The following is a 27,406-nucleotide window of genomic DNA, read 5'->3' as shown; positions in this document are numbered from 1 at the left end:
CGAGTCGTCAGACACCTTCTGCTGGAGCACGGCGCCCACGGCAGTAGCCGAAGCGTCTACAATCATGCAAGTTGGGGCATCTGGGCGAGGATGGGCTAGGAGGGTGGCGTTTGCCAAAGCCTCCTTGATTCTGTCGAATGCAGCGATGGAGTCGGCAGTCCAGGCCAGTGGTTGGGACGCCGGAGACGTGGCGGTGAGGAACTGCTCCAATGGGTGAAGGATCTGAGCGCAATGCGGGATGAAGCGGCGATAAAAAATCGCTAATCCCAGGAATTTGCGGAGCTGGCTGAGAGATGTTGGCCGGGGAAACTCGGCGATTGCCTTGACTTTCGATGGGAGTGGTGTGAGGCCATCCGCAGAAATCCTATGACCCAGAAAGTCCAAGGAGGAGACGCCAAATTCGCTCTTGCTGGCGTTAATAATAATTCCGTACTCGGAGAGACGAGAGAAAAGCTTGTGCAGATGGATGATGTGCTCCTCTTTGGATTGACTGGCCACGAGGATGTCATCGATGTATGCAAAAACAAATGGCAAACCTCTGGTGACGGAATCTATGAAGCGCTGGAATGATTGGGCGGCATTCCGTAGCCCGAAGGGCATCCGTGGGAATTCAAACAAGCCAAACGGTGTTGTAATGGCTGTTTTTGGGATGTCGGCTTCCGCAACGGGTATCTGATGGTAAGCGCGCACCAAATCAAGCTTCGAGAAAATCGTCGCGCCGTGAAGGAATGCCGTGAAGTCATGAACATGAGGGATGGGATACTGATCGGGGATGGTAAAGCGATTAAGCGCTCTATAGCCCCCACCGGTCACCCAGTCACCGGTTTTCTTTGGGACCATGTGGAGAGCAGAGGCCCAGCTGCTTGATGATGGACGAATAATGGCCATTTCCAACATGTGGTCAAATTCGTCCTTCGCAATTTTCAGCTTCTCCGGCGGTAGTCTACGGGGGCGGCAGAAGACGGGAGGACCTTTTGTCTCGATGTGGTGGACCACACTGTGCGGGACAGGCTTCGACCAATCTGGTGGGCGCGTGAGTTGAGGGAACTCCTTGAGGACCGCAAGGTAGGGATTACCGTCAGCTTGAAAGACTGACATGCCCAGAGACTGATGGGACGATCGTATGCCGGAGACAGTGAGGCTGGTGGCAGAGTGAATGAGTCGGTGGTTGCGCATATCGACGAGCAGCTGATGGTTATTAAGAAAGTCTGCGCCGAGAATGGGGTGAGAGACAGCCGCAACCAGGAAGAGCCAACGGAACACACGGCGGAGACCCAGGTTCAATGTGAGGGAGCGTTGACCGTACACGCAGACCTTAGATCCGTTAGCAGCGGTGAGGTGGAAGAGAGGTGGCTGTCGGCGTTCGTTTCCGCTCGCTGGCAATACGCTCACCTCCACACCGGTGTCCACAAGGAAGCGACGGGCTGATGTTTTGTCCCGTATATAGAATAGGCGACTGGACTGGGAGGATGGACCATTGGTCGCCATCAATCCGGGATCAATCCAACATTGGTCCGGGTCACCAATGTTGGGAGCTCTAAAGAACGAGAGCCCAACTGATTCTTTAATGATTGTGCTCGTGAGATGGTGCCTCGCACCAGTAGCGATGTGGATGAAGGTGCTGCACTGCTACATGAGCTATCCTGATGTTATCCTTAGGCAACTTACCCTTGGCTTCATCGAGGCTCAATACCGCAACAGTACAGCTGTATACACGGATGGATCGTCGACCAGTGACACTTCATCATTCCATCAGAGTCCGTTACATGTGGGTTTTGTCTGTCTCACCGTAGCTCATCTACATCCGCTGAACTTTATGCAATCTTGTTATTCTTGACATATGCGGAAGACTGTAAACTGCGCACTGGGTAATTTACACCGACTCAAAAGCAGCTCTCCTGTGCATTAAAAACATGGGCATCCGCGGTTCCCTTTCCTCAGTGGTGATAGATATCCTGTGCGCCCTGAAGTCCCTACAAAATCCCTCCTTCAGTCCCTCCCACTCGGTTGCCTTTCAGTGGGTTCCAGGGCATTGCGGAATAACTGGGAACCACGAGGCCGACGCTGCCGCTGCCGCTGGACATCAACAACAGCCTTCTATGCCCATTATACCCTCGAGAGGAGAAAGAAGATCCCTCCTCATGCATTTGTCCGATTCCTGGTCTACCTTACAGTGGCAGCACGACATTCCAACTAGGTCCTCTTTGGGAAGTGTAGACCCAACGCTGTCACACCGGCTGCCTGCAAAGCTTCTTCGTCCTCTGAAGTCGCTCATCCACAGGCTACGTCTGAATGTGGCCTTCACTCCATTCTCTCGCTACCAGCTAGACTGTGAGGCTAGCCCTATGTGCAACGAGTGTGGTGAACTTGCCAACGCCAGCAGACAAACATCAAACAGTTTTCGACCAAGCGGCGTTCGATCAAACGCCTTCGATCAAACGTCATTTGACCAAACGGCGTTCGACCAAATGGGCGGACACTACGGCGTTCAAACACCCATTGACTCACGAGAGATAAAAATAAACTTCCATAAAAATTCGTTCTGACTACATACAAGCAGGACCAAGCTGTTACATAAACTTCAAACGGACACATTAAGCGGCCTTGGTAGTCGCCATTCATTCCACCTTTCTCACCCTATGACCTTGTTCCAAATGCGGGAGAGGAAGACCCGGCCTTTGTGGTCTCCCGCCTTTCGGTGCATGTGACCATTCGGATGTTTTGGACGTTTGGTGCTTATGAGCAGCTTCTACCCTCCTGCTCATTTCCACCAAACGCTCAAAACCACCAACTTTTTTTTTTTGTGCATATGAGGAGGAGGAGGAGGAGGAGGAGGAGGAGGAGTGTCGTTGGGAGGAACCGAGAGGTCTGCCTGCCTGATTAGGCGGCATGTTTCTCGGGAAGGGAAAGGTGGTGGAGAGGAGGAGAGTAAAGGGTGAAGTGGAAGACCGAGCGGAATCCGCTCGGGGGGAGGATAGCTGCGTCCATGGGCCGACTTCAGGGGAACTGTGCCGGCATACGCCTATTACACATCTGAGGGAAACCCAGGAAAACCCCAGACGGCACAGCCGGCCCGCGGATTCAAACCGCGGACCTCCCAGTCTCCAAGCGCACGCGTTGCCGCTGCGCCACCGGAGCCGGTGGTGCATATGAGCGTTTGGAGGTTTTGAGCGTTTGGAGGTTATGAGCATTTGGTGCTTATGAGCTACTACCGCTCCGCAGTAGGTCGCGGTTGTAAGGGATTATCATATTACTGTGGTGTGCATGGAACACGTGTGGACTAGAGACGGCCGTCACAGTGACATCTGCGTCATTGAGAAGGTCAGATTGGCTTGTTGAAAAGTGTTGGCATTGTTGACAGAAGGTTAAAAAAGTAATCGATTACCGAAAATTGTAATCAGATTACTTGGAAAATTGCTTGCTCACAAAATTAATTGATTACGTTAAAATTTACTAAATAAAGTAATTGATTACTAGTAACGCGTTACGTAAAACTCTGTGTTCATGTTCACAAAATGGTACGTGACAATATAACAAAAGATCTAACAAATAGAATCTAACGAAACGCGAAAAAGTGTGAATTGTTACTTCCAGCTACAGCGCAACGCCCCCCCCCCCCCCGCCCAACGCTGCCTTACTGTTATTAAATTTCTCGATTATGGGAACGATAATGCACGAAATTACATTCAAGGAACATGCCACAGCTTGTGAGAATATCAGAAACGTTACCGACGAGGGTTTTGAGGATTTCTTTGCATCGATCCAAAAACTACCTTCGTCGCCAACACAGGAAGTGAGTTTTTACCTCAGAAAATGTGAGGCAAATATTAGCACTCTAGCGTGTATGATATGAGCCCAACCCCAATGAACATGCAGACATATCGCCAGGCACGCCACTTGTCCAGAAAGGCGCTGCAAAGCAACCTTCCCAAAACAGCAGTGAAAGAACAGGAACTGCAGTCTCGCGTCAGTTACACTTCGGTAGATGAAGCAAAAGAAAATTTCGTGCCGTGTGGCTCTGTCTAGAAAAGACTAGGCGTGGTTCCGTTTTCTTTTTGTGCTGTTGCATGTTGTTATTTTCTTTTGCGGGAGCCTGTACACGACTGCCCTGTATACCTGGTACATACAAATGGCAAGAACTCCTTATAATGAGTAAAAAAGTAAGAGTTTGACTGGAAGCCAACCTTTCCGCATGGCGTAACATCGATGCCAGTGCCAGAAGCAACTCCATCCGTTCTCGGGGTTTCTTTGGAGCAGAACGATTGTAATTCCCGACGATCAATTGGGTCGCCGTGTAGGCTCCTTTCATTTCTGTTCAAAGAAGCGTGTCTGGGACACAAATGAAACGATCCACCAACATTCTCATGCTTCTTGTATGGTACTAATAACAGTGTTTATGATGTCCTCTGTAGAGTGGTGGGGACATAAAAGCAGCCGCTAGAAGAACGCCGGTCGTCCCGAGCAAGCTATTAAGCGAGGCTAAGCGAGTTCCTTAAGGAGATGTCGCCGGTGTTCCAGCTGGGTTGTTGGCCAAAATACACAGAGTTGACGTATTTCATTCAGTATTTATCGAGTCATCAAAACAGTTACTCCTCATTCCAAACACACAAGCACGGTAATTGTTTACGTACAGCTTTTCTTCTTCTTTTTTTCTTGCTTCATGGTGTTATAGCAAGATCTTGCTATCCATGTTTCTACACTGACCTCCATGGGTATGCTCTTGTTCATCGTCCCGAACCGTATTGGGCAGGTGTAGCAAGATAGCATTTACGCAGGTTTTGTAGCTGTCACTCTCTGTCTGCCTATGTGGTTCCGTGTTCCGGTCTGCACATTTGTTTTGAAAATGCTTGTGACTTGTTTGCAGACAGGTTATTAATTGCTGGAAGAGAACTCCGAGACAAGGAAGGGGGGGGGGGGGGGAGACGCACACAGGACAACAGCGTCCCGTCGTATGTCTTTTACTTGTCTCGGAGTTCATTTATAGCATTTTATCTCTCATTCAAGGTTATTCAAGGAGTCCAACATGGCCAAGAACTCCTGTCGTCTTGTGAAGCAATATGTAGAAAAGCATTCCCACAAAATATTTCTGCCCAAACTTGTTTCACCGCGGCGCAATTTATTCGCAAAATCGCTATCGCGGTAACTGGTCGGAGCGCTCCAACTGCAGACCACATCCCCTCTAGTGTGCCATTTGTGGTAAAGAGTTCATTCGTCGAGTTCATTCCCTCATTCGCTGATAGAAAAAAAACGCCCGCTACGAACATTGCGAGCTGTTTCTTGTTGACCCTATTCATTATATGATTTGTACCACGTTTTCTGAAAAACAGCCTGACATTGCGAGGCAGCTAACCGCTGTCCTCGCAACGTCGCCACTGTGCGAACGACAGTGGATGGAAGGAACGAGGTTGACCACTTGCGTCGCCCGTCACAACTGCAGCCAAAATATGTTGAGCTCTTAAAGCTCTGTAGAGACTACCGCCGTACCAATAAGCAAACTGTAACTTACTGTGCGTGACACCCTTCTCGACACATGAGGGATATCATTTGGGTAACGTGGGTTTTTCGTAAGTCCGCATCAAGGGGTGTTACTAGGAGATGTCACACAACAGCGCAAGAGTCACGACCAAATACAGAGCTTATGCCACTTAGGCCTTTCTCCAGTTTGGACGCTAGCGGCGGTCGTCGGTTCGTTTCTTTTAGAATTCTTCAAATACCTCGTACGCAAGGTTGTGCATTGATTTTCACACAAGCAGTACATGTCCCATGACACATTAGTGTTCTTTCAAAAGTCATTAATTAATTACCATCATCATTGTAGGCTCATTTATAGTGGCTGTACCGTTGTCATCATTTGTAACAGCAGTGTGCCTGCTTCTGCCGTTCATGATTTCAAGTTAAACTGTGGAACACTCTAAACCATTATGGAACACTCTAAAAATTGTATCTCCTTTTGGGTGTAATTCCACGATACCCTGACTCGCTTTTGGTATGTATATACACCCACTGACAAGACTACACCCCTCAGATACCCCTCTGAACACCTCTTTTGGTGTAATCCAGCGGTACCCTAACGGACTCCCTTTTTGGTGCATGTCTACACCCCACAGACGAGAAAACACCCTTCACTAAGGGGGTTCTGCCAAGCTAAACAGCAACAGTCAAATAACAGGCACATTATTTATTTGGATGACGTATAATGCGCTGCATGCACTGAAATAAGATTGCACAGTCATCGCTCAATACAAAACCAACAGAGCGACCAACCACCAACAGGGCGACGAAGATGAAGGTAATACGATGAGGCCAAGAGGAACCCTGCCTGTGTAATGAAGAAAGTGAATCTGAACTACGAAATGTTTTCATCAAAAATAGCGCGACCACAAATTACACGATAGTAACGCAGATGGATGAGGCTACAGAAGAATTAAGACTACATAAACAGAGGCCTCGTGAACACGCAAGCACGTCAATAAAGTATAATGCAATTGGCAAGGAGTCAGCGAAGTGCCGGTAACCGGACTCGAACCCATACTTCTCTGATTTCCGGTCAGGTGTGCTACCGACATCGCGCCCCTAACCCGCCAGAGCCTTGTTCAGATGACACGCAAAGTCATTCACTGAGCACATATGACTGGGGACGTGTGGGTTCGAGTCCCGCTACCGACACTTCGCTGAATCTTGCCAGCCGCTTTTGTTTCTGCCACAAATTGTGCAAACCTCGTTTCTTTCGTATATACCCCTTGACTTTGCCTAACGGCCACATCTGGCTTTACAACGCGCCGCGCACTGTTCTCTGATCTAATACATACGTTCCACCTAAAGTTCAAACATACTCCGAGAATACCCCCTTCATGGGCACCTCAATCAACAATAGAAGACAAAATACACCGATAACACTTACGAAACAGCATGACACAGCGAGCCGCTCGAAGTTACGCGATCCGATGGGCACAGCGCATCTGTTGCTAGCCTCCGTTTGAACCGTAATCCTTGCAGTGTCATACGAAACTCGTATGGTGAAATGACCTGGAGTTCAACGAACGAGCTGTCCCAAACAACATGAAAGCTACCGCAACTAACTTCAACAGCCATAGCTGCAGAGCACAGAGCAACCCACAATCAGAAAAAAATCTATACCTTTAGAGGTATAGATCGCCTGCTCAATAACTTAGCTCTTCTTAAGTATTATTTTATACCCTGCTTACAGGTATAAAAAATAGTCCTCAAGAAAGGGCTATATACCTTTAGGGGTATAGCTCTTTACCCCTGTGAGGGCCTTCACTAGTATCATCGTGGAATGAAATCACACCTCGGCAAAGGCATTTTTAGAGGGGAGAACTAGAAAAATCACACAAAAATATACACGTAAACGCGTATGGTTGTGAAGTAGAAGGCAAAGCTCATACATTACTCCCCATGAACAAAAAAGAGCAGAAAATAGGGAGTTAAAATCTAAAGAAAATTTTCAAGGAGCAAGATCGCTCTGCGCAATCATCAAGTGTGTATCGCGATGTATTGTGTAGTATCGCGAGAGGGACAGTTACAGAGCAACAAATACTGATATACTTTAGGAGACTTGCAAAACTGGAAGAGCCTTCGTGTGGTACGCAACAATAAGGGTGAGGCCATCCAGATTCAACATTCCAGCAATACAGATATTACGCAGCCATAAACTAACCATGTGGATGCAGATAGTACTGTACTGATGCCTGTCTTAATTGATGCCTGTCTGTACTGATGCCTGTCTTAATTGATGCCTGTCTGTACTGATGCCTGTCTTAACTGCCATCTTAATTAAATATCCGTTTCAGTTAGCTGATACCGTCTCAAGAAAAAACAATGATGTGATACAGCACGTTGCGGAAGGGTAAAGGTATAAAAAACCACAAAGGTATAAAAAATCAGAAAGTATAAGCCGCCTCATCTATACCGTGAAAGGCATAGGCATAGTCCTGGTACCGGATATAAACGCGTGGTGATGAGGTATAAATGTGGTACGTTAGCCCTCCTTTATACCTCTTTCGTACCCTTGAGAAGGGTATAAATAGAGAATTTGTACCTCTTTTATACCCGCCAAAGGTACATATCTGAAGCAGAAGGTAAAAAAGAGGTATAAGAGCACATTATTACACCTTATTGATACTTTTTTTTTCTAACAGTGGAGCACACTGTTGCAAGACCTGTCGTAGCGAAGCATTAGAACCTTGATGACCATTACACCTTTTTCGCACCAATTCTCGAAATTACACCCTGCAGAAGGGGAGATATACCAATTACACCAATTTCACACCCAAAAGATGGTGCATTCTTTTCCTCGGGGGTGTAATAGGGGAGTAGAGCAACTGATACACCCCAATTACACCTAAAAAGGAGTTTTATTTTTTACCACGGACAGCTGTGTAGTGCCCCTGTCAGCCGGGTGAAATCCTCCACAGGAGCCGCAAATTGTGACATGGTCGGGTAATTGCAATGATGACTACAAACAATCCCTGGATATTGTTACACAATTTCAGTTTTCTACGAATTCAATTGCGTTCGGGAAATAGAGATAGTGCGTTGTGTAAAGCGGTCGTGTAATTGTGAGGCACAGGAACTGTTTTCGCTGTTCCACTGCTACAAACACATGCCTCTCATGGTTTGCTTACGCAGCAGAGGAGAGAGTGAAGCGTGGCACGTTGGGAGAAAACGGTTTACGCACTAAAAGCACTTGCCCACATTGGGTGCTTTTACGATGCGCCACTCGAATGCTAAGTAGGCTTCTTCGAGAAACACTGTACACACACAAGTACGTAAGAGGTGTATCCTTGTTCACGGTGCTCGCGCCTTTGTCGAATTCACTGCGTTACACGTGACCAGCTGCGTCTTCAAAAAGGACCTAGGAATACAACGGAGGAAGGAACGAGAAGGAGAAACGCATTGTATCTCCAATTCACAGAGGAAGAAAATAGAGTTCCACCGAAAAGTGAAGCTGAAATTGGAAGACAGCCATGTCATCTCACCGCAACTGTTCAGGTTTCGGCTTTACGGCACAGGCTGCTTACAAAGCATGTTTAGTGTACAATATAATCTCGAAATACCTGCATATACGTGTGACCGTAAGGTATCAACAGAGCCGCATGTACAAAGCCATTTTATTGACTCTCGCAAGTAACGTGATCCTCACATGGCACTCAGGAAGCTAAAACCTGCGTCTTTATCATATATTATATACCCTGTCCTTTTCTCTTGAATACCGTTAAGCCGCATCCAGCTCTCTTTTCCGCCACGTTCCAATCCAATATTACGCTTACAGCTAATGCAACTGGCTGAGAGCATCGTGCAAAAGCGTGGCACTGATAGTACCTTAGACGGGGGGCGGAAGCAAACGTCTAAAGCACCCGGTGCTCACACTCTATGCGCAATTTAGTTGGGAAGGAAGGTAAATGCATGGTTCTGAGAATGAGGGAATTGATATGCCTATAACGCGCTGTACTAGTATGTGACGTACATACGTAGTTGCACCCAACACCATACTTGTGTGCCTCCGACGCAGTTCGATCAGCTCTCGGACCAACCACTTCTCCTTTCGGTTCGATAGCAACACCATTTTCTTATGGCGTGTATTTGCCAATATCACGTGTCCTCAAGATGTGTATGCACCTGCTGCAGCAACAAATCGATAGTGGTCGATCAGATGTGTTCTATATATCGTCAACAGGTACCCGAAACGCGTCGGAGGTCACAGTTGGCGCATTTCGCAAAGTGTAATGCTGTATGTACGTGGAAAGTCAATTTTCAGAGTAATGTTGACACCGAAGGTAAAAACAGGAAGACAACACAAAAAGAAATTAGTACCTGAAATAAATAAAAATATGTGTTGTGGTTCCTTTAACCGTAGAAGCACGAAAAAACTACTCTTGCGCAAAATGCATTTTCTGGTTTCGTTATATCACATGTTACTTATGTACTTATGTTCTCTTAAACCGTAGTCATTGCTGTTATAGTCGCCGTCAGACTTGGGTCGTTCGGGTATCCGTCAGCTGTAGTTCCAACACAACGCGCTTGGGCGCAACGCAGTGAAAGATCGCCATAATTTCAACCTACCTCCGCAGAGGGTCACTGCCCTCAAGCGAAGTCAGAGCAATACTCAATAACACAAACACTCCTATTGGGTCGGTAGAGACACAACAAAAATTCTCTGTACAATATCTCAGAGATCAGAGTCACCAGACCGTAAGAGGACAAAGGTTTATGGACCGAACTGGGTAAACTAACGAACACAAAAGCAAGAACAGTCCGCGCTATAGCCCGTGCCCCAATGACTCGTGCAGCCCACGCTACCGCTTCGCCCTTTACCAACATACTCTGGGGCCGGCCTGGTCCAGGACGCAGGATGTTGAAGATGACGGCCAGTCCTAGAGCTCCAGTTTGTGGAGATGCTGGACAGGACGTCGGACAACTGTTCCGTCCGGTAGCCTGACGTTGCATGCTCGCACGAGGCTGTCCCAACCAGGGAAAAGTGCCACAACCGAGCAAGTGGCCAGGTGACTCTCGAAGCACTGGGCCTAACAAGGAGGACAGGAGTACTTAGTCGTTAATAGCAGGTGTATTCGATACCGTACACTGCAGGCGATGAGCTGAGGGAAGCTAAGCGATGTACTCCGTTTGCCACCTGGCCCATAGCTTCTGCAGAATGGCTTGCCTTTCAGATAAAGCGTCAAGCATATGCGCTCGAGAGTGGCCGGCCTCCTCCTCTTGCACGGTGCTGGCATCAGGCAGAACTGTCAGTCGCCTTCCGACAAGGAAATGTGCGGGAGTTAAAACGGAAAGGTCGGCGGGGTCATCTGACAAATAGGTCAGACATCTGCCAAGTTTCTATGGTGCTGGACCGTCGATCAAGCAACACTGAAGAGCTTGCCGACTATTTTACGTCCACAAAGCGGAACGGGTTCTGCGGAATCTACACTGTTAGAAAAAAAGGTATAAATAAGGTATAATAATGTGTTCTTATACCCCTTTTATACCTTCTGCTTCAGATATATACCTTTGGATGGTATAGAAGAGGAACAAATCTCCTATTTATACCTCCAACGCTTCTCAAGGGTATGAAAGAGGTATAAAGGAATGCTAACGTACCATATTTATACCTCACCAACACGCGTTTATATCCTGTACCAGGAATAGATCACGAGGCTATGCATTTCACGGTATAGATGAAGCTGCTATACCTTCTGTTTCTTTATACCTTTACGGCTTTTTTATACCTTTACTTCCGCAACGTGCTGTATCACATCATTAGTATTTTGTTTTTGGTGACGGTACCAGCTCAGTTAAATGGATGTTTGATTAAGAAACACAGACATTAGTACAGTACTATCTGAATCCACTTGGTTAGTTTATGGCTGTATGATATCTACATTGCCGGAATGTTGAATCTAGATGTCCTCACCCTTAGAGTTGCGTGCCAGAAGAAAACTGCTCCACACGTTGTCAAGTCGCCATCGGTACATCAGTATTTGTTGCTCTGTCAATGTCTGTCATCGTGATATATCGTGACTTGATGACTGCGCAGAGCGATCTTGCTCCTTGAAATTTTTCTTTAGTTTTTAACTCCATCTTTGCATGTATTTTTTTTTTTTTTTACATGGGGAGTAATGTGCACGAGCTTTGCTTTCTACTTAACAACCGTTTGCGTGTGTTTGTACTTTGTAGTACGTGTGTGTATGTCAAAAACTTGTCTTCCCTCCAAAGGTGATATTTCTAGTTCCCTCCTCTAAAAATGTCTATGCCTATGATTTAATACCATGATGGTACTCGTGCAGACTCGAACAGGGGTATAGAGCTGTACCCCTAAAGGTATGACATATAGCCCTTTGTTGAGGACTATTTTTTTATACCTGTAAGCATGGTATAAAATAATACCTAAGAAGGGCTAAGTTATTGAGCAGGCGATCTATACCTCTAAAGGTATAGATTTTTCTCTGATACACAACAGCCTCGACCAAGACCTTCGGAGGCACCAACTCGATCTGGGTGCAACTAAACGGGCGAGATATTGGATGTATGCTGGATTGGATATGTGGTATTGGATGTTTTTGGGTACCCAAACAAAAATAAAGTTATTATTATTATTATTATTATTTTCAACCTCAGTTCATCACACCTGCACCTTATATAACACAAAGGTCAGATGATTCTCTCAACCTTGAACCCATTCGTGGTCTCACAAACCTAACAAACAAACAAACGTGGTCTTTCCACGTGCCATCACTGAATGGAGTCATCTTCCGCGGTCAGTATAGTCATCGTAACCAATCACGTCACCTTAAAACATGAACTAGAGCTCTGTTGTTACAGGAGTCCTATAATTAATATTGCGTTGTACATAGCCACAGATGTCCATTGTATAAATCTTAATCAACTGAGAGGTTTCCAAAGTCTTACCATAGTTTCTCTCCAATACTGTAATGTATTTTGTTTTTAAAATCGTGTATTTTGTCGTTTAACTGTGTACTAGTTGTGTGTGTACTACTGTTGTGGAATAGTTGTGTATTATTGTGATTATAAAAGTCACGTAATATTTTGTATGGACAATTATACTGGTGCATGGGCTGTGACACTTGGTTTTTATTTTTTTATTTTTTTTTTTGAGCTCCCCCTCATGTAACGCCCCATCGGGGCCCTTGAGGAAGGGCCATAAATAAAAATTAAGTAAATTCAACGGCCAGAGTGGGGAGTGACCGTGGTTCAAATCCTGGCGCCGGCTGTTCCTGTGTGAACGTTTGCCCTGCGTTTTCTTCAGACACAGTAAGGCAAAGTTTTGTACAGTTTGCTGTGAAGTCGGCCCAGGACGAACGATTTCTTCCGAGAAACACGCCGCCATATCCGATGGCCGACATTTTACGTGTTTCTGCGGTTTATTCGGCTTAGTCCACGAATTTTAGTAAAGTTCGGTGGGATTGCCTGATGCCTGGATACTATTTCTACGCTATGAAATACAATATGTGATGCCTTAGTGTTTCAAGACTGTTTCCGTGGCGCAGAGTAGTGATATGGTCGTTGGTATACATTTTGAAGTACAAGACTTCCATTTTTGTGGTAAAGATAGACTTTGTTATATCACAAAACCTCCAGACAATCAAACGAGTTGTAGCCGAAGCATTGATATGCGCATAGCCGTTAGCAAGGTTCGATGTCGCTTTTGGACGTTTCATCGAAAAAGTTGTTATATTTTGCGTTTTGATGCTGGGTTGGCAATGTCATTTCAATTTCAATACTTTTTTGGTCTTTGTAGTATTAGTTCTATCTGACAACTTGATTTCGAGGCTTTTGTGTTTCGTATTTTGGTTCCTATTTGCGCGGCTACTCCATTTGACCGCTGCTGGTACGTTTCAGTATGTTTTGCACCTACTGTCTACTTGATCATACGAAGTGATGGTCACACATATGGTTCTGTTCAACTTAAGAAAGAAAAGAAATCTATACATACGCCGCTGGAGATAGGAGACTCAATAGCGCGCCAGGAGAAATATTGAAGCGTCACCATGCGCCATCAGTACGGGATCGCACTCAGTACGCAGCGTAGTGTCTTCCAACCAGTCTTAAATGGACATTTGTCGCGCTCCATTCTGAAACTACAGTGCCATTTTACTTCATCAACGACAGTGACATCGAAAAATCCGACGCCAATTAATCGAATTGTTTCCGTGCGATTTGACATAATGAATGGGAAGCGTAGACGACGGATCTTGAGTGCATTTCGGAATTCCCTCTCTGGGAACGTCACTTTCACAAGGCCAATCGGGGAGAAGCAGAGAGACCTTGGCGTCCGACAGCCGGGCGGTAGTGATGGTGTGTGCATTTCGCGGAGGGACCTGAGATCGGCTCGTGGAATGCTGCTTCTGGGTAGCGTCGTACGTGTTTGTACAGCCAGGAGCGTAACATGGTCATATCAGGACTCACACTGGTAAGCGAAAGTCGGCCTATTTACCGAGGTCTTCTCACTTGGTATACTGCGGTGCAAACGCCAAGCAGACGGAGACAATCATCTGCGCTGCGCTCCTATTCGTCTGGCCGGCTTACGTCATTCTGGCTTAGCTGCACTGGGAGTGCGAATCTTTAAAAGCCGTCTGCTTAATAAGTATACCGTACTCTGTTTTCGGAAGAGCAACTTGGACAAGTAGATTGTGAAACCATGCCGGACATTACCGGATCAGTCTCATACACATCTTTCCGGATGCGATAGTTCCTTTAACAGCCAATAGGGACTGTGCGACAAACTGGTGGCGCCGCGATGCGGCCTTCGGAGGAAGCACCAAATGTGACTGCCGTCGGGTAGCCAGCTTTGTTTACACGTGAAGTGCGAGCGTCTTTTTCTTTCTTTTTTTTTTTTTTTTGCCACACTGGAACTGTTGCGTCGGTAACTCTGCCAGCACCTAAAATAATTCTTCATTGGGGACCAGATGTTTCATTTCTCGTGATTTCTACGCTTCCAATACCACCGAGGGCATACAAACACTACATATATACAGAGAACCTGGGCGCTCGTCGACTTGACATAACGATTGAGAGTCAGTCAATCAGGATCGTATTTTCAACGGCCGTAACCAATCACGCACGTGCTTTCAGCGGTCGTGGCCATGGAGCAGAACCACCATCATCTGCGAATTATGACTGAACGTCCCCGCGTACTAAATGGGAAAACTTTCAAAATGAAGCGCAAAACAGTCCCAATCTTTCTCAAAGCTGATGTTCTGGAAAGCGCCTCGCACTTCTTGTCTAAATATTTAGGTCTGCGCGTTATAGGTGAGCTGCAATAATTTGCGGGTTCGTGAATTATTAGAACGTTGAATCGCATCAGCGGACGAATTCTGACTTTATATGTCCACGTCGCGAAGAAGGGAGAGGAGGCTTTCTCTATCTAGATGGTGTTGACTACACTCGCAACGAATAGCGTTCGTGACGCGCCTTTGCATGACGTATGCACAATATGAACGAATATATTATATTCCTTTTATTCTAGTTGCGATGAATGTCAATGAGGGGTTGCAAAATGGTCAATGATTTCCAGTTGCCGCTCTCGTGACTGTGAAGCGCCTCTGGATAGTGCATCACCGTCAGATGCACCGATCAAACGATAACTTTATTTCCAGATAATGGTTGAGGTGTTTCATCGGAGAGCGCGGGGGGATATTGCTCCCGGTAATTTAGTTGGCGAGCCTCACTCACAGTGAGAGCGGAAGTTGTTCGTTGTCCAAAAATGTTAGTCTTCACGCATCAACCATTTCACAACCTGCGAGCCGCAAGCCCACGGCGGCAGCCGAGGTACACACAATGATCAGCCGCACATTTATGGTCTATATCGCTCTGTATAAATTATTCTGTGAATATTTCGTTAGAGTTATTGTCTCTGAAGATACCGGAAAAACTGTAGTAGCTGTGGCAATATATTGTGACCACCCGTGTTTATTTGTATGGATAAAGCAGACGCACGATGTAGGTTTTAGTGACGAAGCTATGTGCGAACTCGGTCAAAAACATGGTGTCACAACTCGGTGGAGAAATCTATCTACTCTTTACTAGCAAGCTAGGAGAACTGGAGCTGGAACTGGAGAAGGCAAATGACAGTCAGGATTTGAACATTTCGTATACAAGTGAAATAAATATTCTATTCAGCTAGGACTTTGTGAGGCATCAAATAACCACCCTCTCGATGTGTACCACTTGCAGGTGTTTTGACACAGACAGACGCTGCATATCTCCTTGCGCACGCTTACATTATAAATATGGTGGTTGCTTCTGTGCAGTTTTTCTCCCTTCTCTTTGGTCGCGCCCCGGAAATGTTCTGCATTTTTCCCACTTCGAAACGCAAACGTCTTGAGAACGCATAGAACGGGCTATCGAACGGGATATCTTTATTAAAGATAAAGAAAGGGGGAAAGGTCAGACAGGCCAAGGCCGACTTGCTATTCCCAAAAGAGAAAAAAGAAGCAAAAAAAGGAACAGAAAAAGTGGCAGGGGACGATGGGGTGGCTCTGAGCAAGGCTGCTGAGCAGCCCAGTGTCCTTCAGGTAACGCAGGAGGGCTCGGCTGACTGCCCACCGTCTGGAGTGCCGGACAAGTCCCAGCAACGTCGCCAGGGAAAGTTCCCTGTGGCAGAGGGAAGTGAGATTTGCGGCGAGGACGGCTCGGGGGCCGGCGTATCACGCGCGGATATTCTGAAGATGGAGCAGCGCGGCTCCTTTAGGTGTCCCTATACGGATGCAGAGTTAGTATGATGGATTACATTACCCGGCGCTGGAACGAGCGTGACCTTTATGTGGTGCAGTAACATTTTGACAGCTGATGGACTAGATTTCTGTTCCTTCTTAAGCAGAACGGCACTGCAGCGACTACACTCTAAATCCGGCACCCGATATGTACCGCATGAAAGCGGACCTGCACCTGGGCCAAGCGGTACACATGAGGTACGGTCCTCAACCGGCAAGTACAGTTCTCGACCACCGCGAAATTCAAGCGCCACAAGGGCTCCGGTACCCATCCGTACCGGCTAGGTACCTGTTAAAGGAGCATGGAAATCATTTCGAACATATATTTTTTCACCTCTTGATATGAACATACTACCTTCATAAACTGTCACGCAAAATATTTCCTTCGAAAAGCGCCAATTTCCTGAGAAAATTAGTTTGCGAGAATGCGCTCCGTGGCGACAGTCTCCCCCAAGCCGAGTCTGGCGCGTGGTGACGTCAGGTGGCCGAGCACTTCATTGGCTGCCGGAAGCGTCCGCTCCCCGCAAGAATCGTCTGCTAGCTCCGAAATCATGGCGACTTACCGACTGAGACGCTGTTGCTATTTATTTGCGTTTGACATTCACTTGCGTTCTTACATGATTTGTCTCGTACGTTTTGCATAAAACAAGACTGCGGGCAGTGTAAAAGGTGTGGTTAGGCCTCTGTGTTGCCGCGACGGCCCGAGTTGAGCTGGATCGTACGCGGAAATAAAACTTCAAAGTATCGCTATATTGCTAACAGTTGGCGCAAATAAGGAAAAGTTCCGCACCGTCCGACGATGCACGGTGACACAGGAGCCGCCATATTGGAAACAGAACCATCGGCCCTCTGCGGGTGTAGTTTTACACTAAAGTGTATTTTCATACCGACACGGTGTTGACACCTCACGTACACTTAGAGCAGGCGTGAAGGGGGTTGTGGGATCTTTTTTACACGGCGAGGGGTGTAAGCGCCTTCCATACACTTAGCTAAAGTGTCTGATTGGTGCAAAAAAGGAGAAAACGCACCTTCTATTCCTTTTTTTCTAACAGTGTAGTCACAGTGCTCATTGATATTTGGACATTTTGGCTCGACATTGACTCCTCGCGCGTCTGTCCCGCATTTTTCGGAGAATCAACTGAGCGCGCTGTAGTTTTCCAACCTGTCATAACTACGCAACCGTTTTATCCGAGAGAAACTTGCAGCCGTTATTTCACAGTTTCTGAAAACACTGCTCGAGATGAATACCGCTTTTTCCCTGCCTTCGAGAAGGGTATTCTCAGTAGAAACTGTGCACGGCGACATAAAAAGTAAATGCAGCGCCCGTTCGCTGCAACCTTCAATTTGTTCTCCCTTCCCTGCTTCGCCCATTTGAAGAGGGGTTTATTCAAACGAGGTTCTGCATTTGAATACGTCTGCTCCAAACATTTGCATTCGTTTATGCGCGTGGGCAAAATAGAAAATTGTTTTCGGCACGTTTATGCTCACCACGGGGGCAGCAATAAACATTGCCGAGAAAATGCTGATTTAACGTGAGCGCATCGTATAGGGTTGAAGACATTGGCGATGGAGCGCAACAGGTATACACAGTGATAGCACGTTATGGGGACATTCAAGAAAATGCAACTTTACCCCGTATAACATTATTAAGGTCAACCACCCTCTCCAGAGATTAGGACGTCCAGCAATTTACACGATGCTAAATTTGACTTAAAAGTTGGTGGGCGAAAAGTTTGGTGAGCGTATGTGGAAAGCTTAGAAAGAATTGAATGCGCTGGATAAGTAAAGATGTACAACGAGATTTTGAATTGAAAAAAGAAAAAGAAAAGGATACAGGTTTCTGTTTAACCGCAATACATTTCCTGTGGCTCACTCTCCGTCAGGTTCCCTGGGTTTTGTATTGCAATATGCGTAGTCGTGGCGTGACGGTTCCTCGAGCTCAAATTGTGCGTCTTCTGCCTGGCCTGGATCATCTCTTACGTGATTTTCATATTTCCACACTTCCATATCCAGGTGTGCGAATATTCTACTCTTATTTCCTACACATGCTAATCTAGACCCGCAGTTGCTTTTTCAGAATAAAGCGTACCCTCGAGTTCCCTGAAACTAAAATCAAAGCAACAAAGAAGCTGTGATGAGGGAGTACATCCGGAGCTCTGCTCACAAGGAGCGATGAGATAAGCCCTGATGAACTCATTATAATATCTGTGTTCCTGGATGCGTTACGTATTTACTGGGTAGTATTTTTGAATGAACTTAAAAGAACGAAAAATAGTACAAACGATATTTCAGGAGGAGTAGAAATTAGGATTACAAGTCTTAGGACCTAAGTTCGAGATAACTCGTTAATCTAACTGAGTTCTTTTTTTTTTACTTGTAACTTAACTCGGTATTTTTGCGCCGTGGTAACTTTCAAAGGAACACGTTCCTTTTTCAGGTAACTTTGCCAAAGTGACTCAAGTTAAGTTCCAAGTTACTTTTAGCTCGCTTTTCACTCACCTCCACACATTTTCTTGCTTTCTCCCCAGTTCCTTCGTGGCATTTTTCGCCATAAAACGTGATATTCAGTCAATGACAGTATTTTATTCAGGAAGTAAGAACCACGCCATTGAAATGAAGGTAAACCATTGTGCGCCCACAGGGAGTATGATGTAAAGCGTTCGAATAGACCTCTACCAGAGAAACGTCATCATGACATTGGTAGACAGACGGAATCCGAAACAAATAGGAAGGAGAGGGATGAGTTTCCACGAACGGGCACTTGTTCGCTGCCTACTATTGAAAGAAAAGCAGAACCAACGGTCGCGTCCCTTTGTGGCGCTGTCAAACACTATGACGTCAGTAAAGTTTCTTCCGTTGTTGCTGGAAGGTGGTCCGTTGATGTGCTCAAAGATCGAAGATATTCCCAAAAGTCGTCCGACAGGCGGTATTCTCGAACAATAACTGGGCTTTATTTACATAGTTATTTACATAACTATATACAAGACAATACTATAGGGACTGAAGTCACGAGGCTTTCGCCTCGTCTTCATCAAACCGTTGCGGCTTCCACACACATATTTTCGTGTGTCCTCCGGTTAAAAAGGTGACATTTGAGACACAACCCCCGCCAGCACACACCAATCCCAGAAGCCCGGTTCAAACGTCTCCAACTCATGGTTGACCTAGTTTGAATTTAGACCGAACCAGGCACCTCCTAATTGTCAGGTCCACTACTCGGTATTTATGGGTAACGGACCAAGCTGTCAACCGGTGCACCATACAACTTTGGACAGTGCATCTTCCTTGGCCCACTCTACTGATTTATTGCCGGCGAGCATCTGGTCGCGAAGACCCCTTGAGGTGTCAAGTGTCCCCCGTCAAACGTGCCTTCCTCGAGACTCTGTCGCGTGGCTATTCCGCTGAGTTGGAAATGCACAATATTGGCGAGGTTTCTAAAAAGTACAACTGTTACAACGTCATTTGTTTACAAACAGGAAAAGGTCTATTGTTGGACATAAACGAAAACGATCTAAGCGTGTTGCACTCCTCCGCAGGCAACTCATGATCTAACTCAACTGCTCATGCGCGCTGCACCTGCGTAATACTAGTTTTTGTCCAAAGTAACTTGGAAGTAACTCGTTCCTTTTTGAGTAATTCAGTAACTGCGAGTTACATTTCAGACTGACGAACTTTATTATTAACTTAGTTACATTTTGCACACGGTAACTTAACTTATAACGAGTTCTTTTTGACCGGTAACTTCTCAATCTATGCTTAGGACACATATTCGCACAAAAAGATCGATTGAGCGCGGAATCCTGATGCAGTTCCCGCACGGGAAAAACTGCAAGCGCCAGCCCAGACACCCTGCAAGCAGCATGACGTCACTTGCATGATTCGCTCAATCCAAGCTGTAGTCTGCCATTGGGGAATGTCATCTGCTGCTGACGTCACATGCAGTTTCTCGGTCGCGCGGGCAGCGGTGGAGTTGCGGACGTCGCTTTTTTTATTTTTTATTTTTTTTTTGCAGTGGTTTTAGCATATATCCGTTATTCTGAACAATCGTCTCATACACGGCATGATGAATATATTAGTGCCCAAGAACGCTTAGAGATACTTACATAGGTTTTAATAATATCTGCATTGGACCGTTCAAGGCATTCAATGTGTTAAAAGCAACATACCTGTTAAACCACTTCACGGGTAAAAATATCACTTTTTTCGCTTTCGCTGGCTTCTCACACAACCGTCTTCGTCTCCATCGTCGTTCCTACGGAATGCGCGATAAGTGATATATAGATACAAACGGATAAGTGATGTACGTGTAAATCCACTCCAATCACCTCGATGTAGGTGTGCAGGGATGTCTGGCGAGCATTTCCTGTTTTCGTGATTTCAATAAGGCGTCAAAACGGATTTTGTTATGCCAGCAGGGTCGAAAAGGCTGACGTCAAGTCAAAGCTTGTGCCTCCCATTTATTTATTAACTCATATGCCCCAAGGTCCGTAAAAGCACATTATATGGATGTCCATGTGTGTTCTTTCATTGAGCGCAGCGACAAGTAAGCAGGGGGCTAAACTTATCCGGTAATATGATTTCATGGTAAGCAAACATGTTAGGATGAACAGTATTTTGAGAAGAAGAAAAAAGAAAAAAACGACTAAGGGAATAAGTAAACTATGACGGAATTAATTAACCGCATTCACTTAATCGTGCACTAACAGACTTCGCGCTACCAAAAAGAAAAAAACAAAACAAAAATGAACAAACAAGGAAAGCAAAAAAAGCAGAAACGGCGAGAAAGAATTGTCTGGTATATGTGCTGTGCTAATTTTCTTGCCACCTGCCTTCGTTCGTGCATCTCACAAACATCATTGCTTCCTTAGGCGCTATCGCTTTTTTACTCTCCTCACTGGCTGCGTTATTCCTTATCTATACCTTTCATGATGTTTCCATACCTAGTTATTGCAGCTTATCACGTAGCTGCTAACGAGCTCGGTTCCCCTGAAATTTAATTACGTGCAGTTACTTGAGTCTCGATAAAAACGTGCTGTCGGCGAAGTGCGGAAAGGAATGTTTCAGGACAGATAATGCGCACTCAGTGGTGAGGATGTTGGAAGGAAATTCAAAACTGCATCCACTGAACAGTAGTGCGCAGTTGGGCTTTGTTGAGATTTAGTACTTGCAGTTTAGTTTGTATGCAGCTGTAGGGTCATTCCACGTCACCGTCCCAGACATTGCGCTCGACCATCCCAGATTTCTTTCATATAAATTGTGGTTGAGTGTTCCCAAGCTGCCAGTGCTCTCCTGGCTTATTTTTGCGCCAATTTTTCTTTTTTTTTTTTTCGAGTCGTGGACGCCTCTTGCATATTCCGATCTGACATGGAACTTACGTGGTGAAAAAAAAAAAAGCAAAAAAAAAAAGCGAAATAGCTTTTGCGCAAATTCCAACCAAATCTCCCTTCTGAGTGAAGGCAAAGCATAATACTTCCGTGCCAAGCACGTCGAAGGTTTATCGGCACTTTCTATCGACAGTTTTTGCCCCGAGAAAACTGTTAAATTTTGGGAACGTTTGGAACTTTTTTAGAGAACTCTGCAATTTTTTTCATAGATATTTAAGCTGTTTAGTGCTTTGTGTAGGAAGAATAGAGCGTGTTAAGAATATTTTGAGGCGTGCAGGCTTGGAAGAGTACGCAGAAAAAAATGACGAATTTCGGAAATATTGCTTTTTACCACATATTCAGCTGCCAATTGCACACTGGTGTTCCTGATAAAAATATGAGAGAAATTGCATTTGACAGTAAGGATGGCCCTTGAATATTTATTTTACAAAGTTTCATCGAAACACTTTTTGTTTTAGCAGCGAGAAAAAAAAGGAAAGAAGAACTCAATGACCAGCCCTGCCCCGCAAGGCTCGTTCACCCCAAGACGCATCGCTGCCGCTGCTGCCCATGGCTCAAAACCGTTATTTTTTTTGGTCCGGTACTAGTTTCGTTTCAAGGTTATCGGTTCGGTTCGGGTTCGGGTTCAGCGCAACCAAAATAACGGTTTGAACCGATATGAATCGGTTCGAACCGGTTTACGTGTGCTGTGCTAGTCAGTATACCACATGTGAGAGGTAATATCAGGTTCCGGCGATGGCTTGCTCCTCCTTCCTTCCTTTTACTCCCTCACCTCTACACTTCATATGTACAAAGAACGATCTAGTTCGCAGCGGATCATCCTTTACTGTAGTGAAAAGTGCTGGGAAATGGCGTACAGCATACAAATAAACTCCATTGCAAAAGGCTATCGCCAATTCCCAAAGAAAAAGAGAAAACTAGTGGTCACGCGTATCCCAGAGTCCCGTGCGCAGACCGGCACGCTGCTCCCCGTTGAAAAGAGGGCGAGAGGCCGGTGTTTCTTTCCTCCATGCTCTGGTTCTGGACCACACGCCAACCTCTTTCCCGTGGTCGCTAGAGGCCTGTGTTACTTGTGCATGTCACTGTGAACTAATAAAATTTACGTTGCCTTCACACTGCGACGCTGAATGAAAGAAGGCAATCGAGGCAGCAATGCAAAGTGTATGGACAAAAGGGAGAGGGCGCAGACTAACTGGTGCATGATGATGAACGAATAACAGAGGCACACAGACAAACGGGGCACGCAGCCTTTTCGTGTTTGTCTGCGTGTCTCTCGGTTATTCGCTCTTTTATCATAATGCAAAGTGTAGCTGTCGAGTAGCACATCTTTTTTTACATCTCGAGTCACAAAAATGTGCAGGGATGTCGTGAACCTTTTGGAGGTGAGGCTGTAAGAGGTGCATGGACTCACCACTTCTTGGTTCATCAATTTGTCCGCCCTATGAATTCGTCAAGAACACGAGCGATGCAGGGAGCTGGTGCGCGGCAGTCGAGTGGGAAGGTATGGGCGCCTTTACCGTCTGCCGAACCGGTTACCGCATCATATTTTTTCGGTTCAGTTCCGGTTCGTTAAAGGCGAGAGAAAAAACGTTTACGGTTCGATTCGGGTTCGGTTTGGCAAAAAATGACGTTTTTTTTTGCGGTTTTTGGATTCGGTTCAGCTCCGGTTTGGACCCCTGTGCTGCCTGACGCAAACGGGAGCTGCTCAAACCGATCTGCGTTCCGGCAAAAATATGTTGTAGGTACAAATTAACTTCCGAAGCTTCAGGTTCTAATGAGAATGGCAATCTGCGGTGGCCCAGTACACAAGGAACAGTGGAGCCAGGGGTGTATTTCGACGACGACGGGTCTGCATCTATTACATCTAGCTCACTTTGATTGGAAGCCTTATATTCACTTGGGCAGTTTTAAGTCCTCCCTTCTGGTATTGTGTTCTTTGGTGGTAGCCGAAAGATTGAAGTTGTTGTCGTTGTTGTCGACGAGTGAATGATTTTTTCCCCCTCTGTTTCTCCTTAACTTTTACTGGTCTCTCTTTCTTCTTATTCATTTCTGTTTCTTTCTCTTTGCCTTTGGCAATAGGCTGCGAATAGGCGTTTGCTGAGCTCAACATCGCATGTTGGATCCCGGCCGAGGCCGGTAGCAATGTGGGGGATGTACTTCCAGCATGGTGTGTCGGAGATTTGTGGGCGCTTCAGCGGGTCCAAATCACCCGCAGTCCTATCCTGCAGCACGTGCAACATGTCGCCACAATGGGCAGATAAACATTACGTGTTAAGCTTCGATCATGACTAACCTTTCGCTTCCTGTTTTTAATCATCATTAAACGTGTCTCTTTATTGGGGGGGGGGGTGCATGGCGTGGGACCTTTGTCTGGAGAAGGCATGTTGACCAGAATATAGCGGCACAGACTGCAGTGGAGCCTGATACGCGGTGGAGTGAAGCCACCTTGAACGTCACACAAGTTCCGACTTCCCGCTTCCGTGACCATACATTCTGGATTATAAAATTCCTGTGGTCGTGATGCTAATGAAGGAGCTCGCTTGCGGCACATAGGTGGGCAACGTCACGTCTAACGCTCTGAGGGATGTGTGTCCTTGGCCGGCGTCTAAGAGAACTCAAAACGTTTGAACAAAACCCTCAGTAATGGCTTTGGTATGACGAGCATTCCTCCAATTGAGCATGAGCATATTGGACATATATTGAGATGACAAACCATGAGTACCAAAGGGTGAAGACGATAATAGTGACCCTATCTTCACCAGATATTGGCCAGTGTGAGAGAGCGCGTCTTTGTAGCAATGTGCGCACACGAAACTCTTTGCACCCTTTTGAGTGTAAGGTGGGTGTACCATAACGCACACCCCTGTGAGTGCAAGTTTACCTCTCAGGGTGTACTTCACAACACCTTCAAACTTTTATACTTAAAAGGGTGTGAGTTATGGTACATACACATTACCTCTGAAAGGGTGTAACCTCTACTTAGCAGGTGTACGGCTTGTTGGTTCACAGTTGTATTTGGACGATACCCTGACTGATTGAATTTTTGGTGCAAGCCACCCTGAAGCAATGGTGTAACGTGTGCAGCTTCGTTTCCATAGTGAATGTATCATGCATGACAGTCAAAGTAAATGCCTATCATGAACATGTAACGTATTGTGTTCTCCCTATATAGCAATTCAGAACTGGTGCCATATTGGACCATTATACCGTCTGCTATACGGATAAGGGTATACGTGCTTAAATTTAGAGACAAATTTGAAACATCGCATAAAGGCGATGACGAACGAAAAGCTCAATTAGAAAGGTATTTCTTTTCTAAGGGAAAATGGATAATATACAGCGTGTCACAGCTAAATTCCAGCATATTAAATATATGCACGATAATCTAGTTAGCTCTAACTTTAGCCAGCCAGCACATCCAGGAACCGGTTGCCGCCCGTGCGATGGTCGCAGGTGTCAAATATGCAAATTAATGCAAAGCGCCCAAGTACTTAAAAGCACTAATTCTAATTTTCCGTCAAAATTAATGGTGACTTTGACTGTAATTCATCTAACGTCATTTATGTCATTCAGTGCGGCATGTGCCAAGCACAATACGTAGCTCAGACCAAAACATCAAATCTGTTGTCCGCGTCTTTTTCCTTCCACAACTATATATATATATATATATATATATATATATATAATAGGAAAAAAATAGCCGGAGCTCTTTGGCTCCACGTATAGCATATGTCTGTATCACGTGTACGTGACCTTCTGACGCCATCCACTCAAACGTTGCCTGCCTGCGTACTGCTGATGATGTCCAAGAAGGCCGAAACAGCTGTCCAGTACTGGCATGGCGATATTTGAGTTACAGACATATATATATATATATATATATGTATATCACTTTTTCCGAGACGAAATGAATTGCATAGGCTGAAAGGAAATCCTTAGGAGGGCATTAGCAAACTTCTAAGGCAATATCTTAATTAACTCTCTAATTATAAAAGATACGTCGGAAAGGGAAACAAAAAAAGAGAAACACTGTCAAGGAGCCCGCGATGAGGGAATCACACGCGTAACATGAAAAACGGTTAGGAGCAACTAAGAAGTATTTGAACAATTTGTATTTGAACAAGAACTTTCGTGCAAGAGACTGCACTTCTTCAGGTTACAGAACTAAGTGCGACACAAGTATATATAACCCAAGACAACAGATACAATAAAACAGGTTTCCAGAACGAAGTAAACAGAAAACAACCAGACAGTAATACAATGCATTACGTGAGCAACCATCACATAAGAATCAGGAAAGAGCAAGTGTACGGGTAAACGAGACATTCGGAGAATTGGGGTTCAAAAGATTTGGTGGTGAAAAAAACGGGGGCACAGGTAAATGTCTAGCCGGGTACGTGGAGAACACAGCTTTTGTTGAACTGCGTGGGAAGGTCCGAGTGACCTTATGGGCTGAAGGGAAAATGGAGCTAAGAATGCTAAGAACAGAAGGTGAATGAAGTAGCTTAGCTGGATGATGGGTTGAACAACTGCAGAGGACCACCATGAACGTTTAGTCCCCGTGGTTTTAAACAAGAAATGAAGAAGGACTCGTCTCCTCTTCAAAATCTGAAAGCGAGACTCTCCGAACTGTAGTGAGTGTGGCGTTGCAGAGGATGTAGAACACATCCTTCTCAGGTGTCAGAAGTACGTCGATGCTCGAAGGGCATTAGAGACAAGCCTCTCTCGTTTGGACTCCCGAGCCTTCGACATCACGAAACTATTAGGTCCTCCTTCGTCCGACAAGGCGCTAAGGGCACTTGAAGACTTTTTGCATGCAACCGGGCTTATGGACATCCTATGACACGGTGAATGTGTGATGTGTCCTGTGTGTGCCCCCGGTGATTCCGCCACTTTACTCTAACTTGGGCGCAGCTCTTGAACTTTTGACCTACATGTTGAACTCAATTATCATCTCTGTTCGTCTCTGGACATCATCCTTTTGCGTTTTCATCATCTCATCATCAGATTGAACTTTCTGTATTAAGTGTACTGGGGTAGCCAGTTTGACTTCGTCGAAACTTACATCCCCATTTTTTTCTTTATTCACATCACATCACATCACATCGCGATTTTTGCGTTTGCAATCGGTGGTATAGCCAGATTCCAGAATTCCAATAGACAGGTGTGTATCCATGTCGTGCTCGGGAAGATTAAAATGTATAGCAACGGGAATGGGGCGACTATTGACAATGTCGGATTTATTACCGTAAAACCTCTGACGCATGGTATTGGAGGTTTCACCAATGTACTGAACATTGCATTTCATACACGTTATTAGATAACGAATGTTAAAAGAGTTACAGTGCAATGATTGTTTAATTTGAAAGGCGTAGTTTTTTATGGTACTGGAGACCGAGGTGCAGGTAGAAAGAAGATTACAAATTTGGCAGCGTATGCCATTGCAGGGAAACGAACCAGGTGTTGTAGTACGGCGCAAACGCGAAGAAGTAAGGATATTCCGGATATTCCTTGACCTGCGGAATGTGACAATGGGGACAGAAGGAAATAGTTCTTTCAATTTTTCGTCACTGTGTAGAATGTTAAGATGGCGCTGAAAAATAGTTTTCGTGTTACGAAGGGCTTTCTTGTAGGTGGTCACGAAAGTAATGTTTCTGTGTTCCTCGTTAGGTTGGCTGGAAAGAAGTGCCTCTCTGTCCAGCGAGCATGATTTGGCGAAAGTATTTTCAATTAGATTGCGGGGATAGTTACGCTTCCTGAGATCAACAGACATTT

General features: G+C 45.6%; 1 protein-coding gene across 2 annotated transcripts in view; it reads left to right on the top strand.

The window, feature by feature from the left end:
• The window catches only part of LOC135373116 (membrane frizzled-related protein-like), a 608,751-nt gene that overhangs the window by 398,632 nt on the left and 182,713 nt on the right, over positions 1-27,406 (top strand). The gene's annotated exons all lie outside the window — the stretch shown is intronic.

The sequence above is a fragment of the Ornithodoros turicata genome, unplaced genomic scaffold (assembly GCF_037126465.1).
Source record: "Ornithodoros turicata isolate Travis unplaced genomic scaffold, ASM3712646v1 Chromosome21, whole genome shotgun sequence".
Classification (NCBI taxonomy): Eukaryota; Metazoa; Arthropoda; class Arachnida; order Ixodida; family Argasidae; genus Ornithodoros; species Ornithodoros turicata.
The sequence above is the reverse complement of the archived record's forward strand: the minus strand, read 5'-3'. Positions and strand labels throughout refer to the sequence as shown.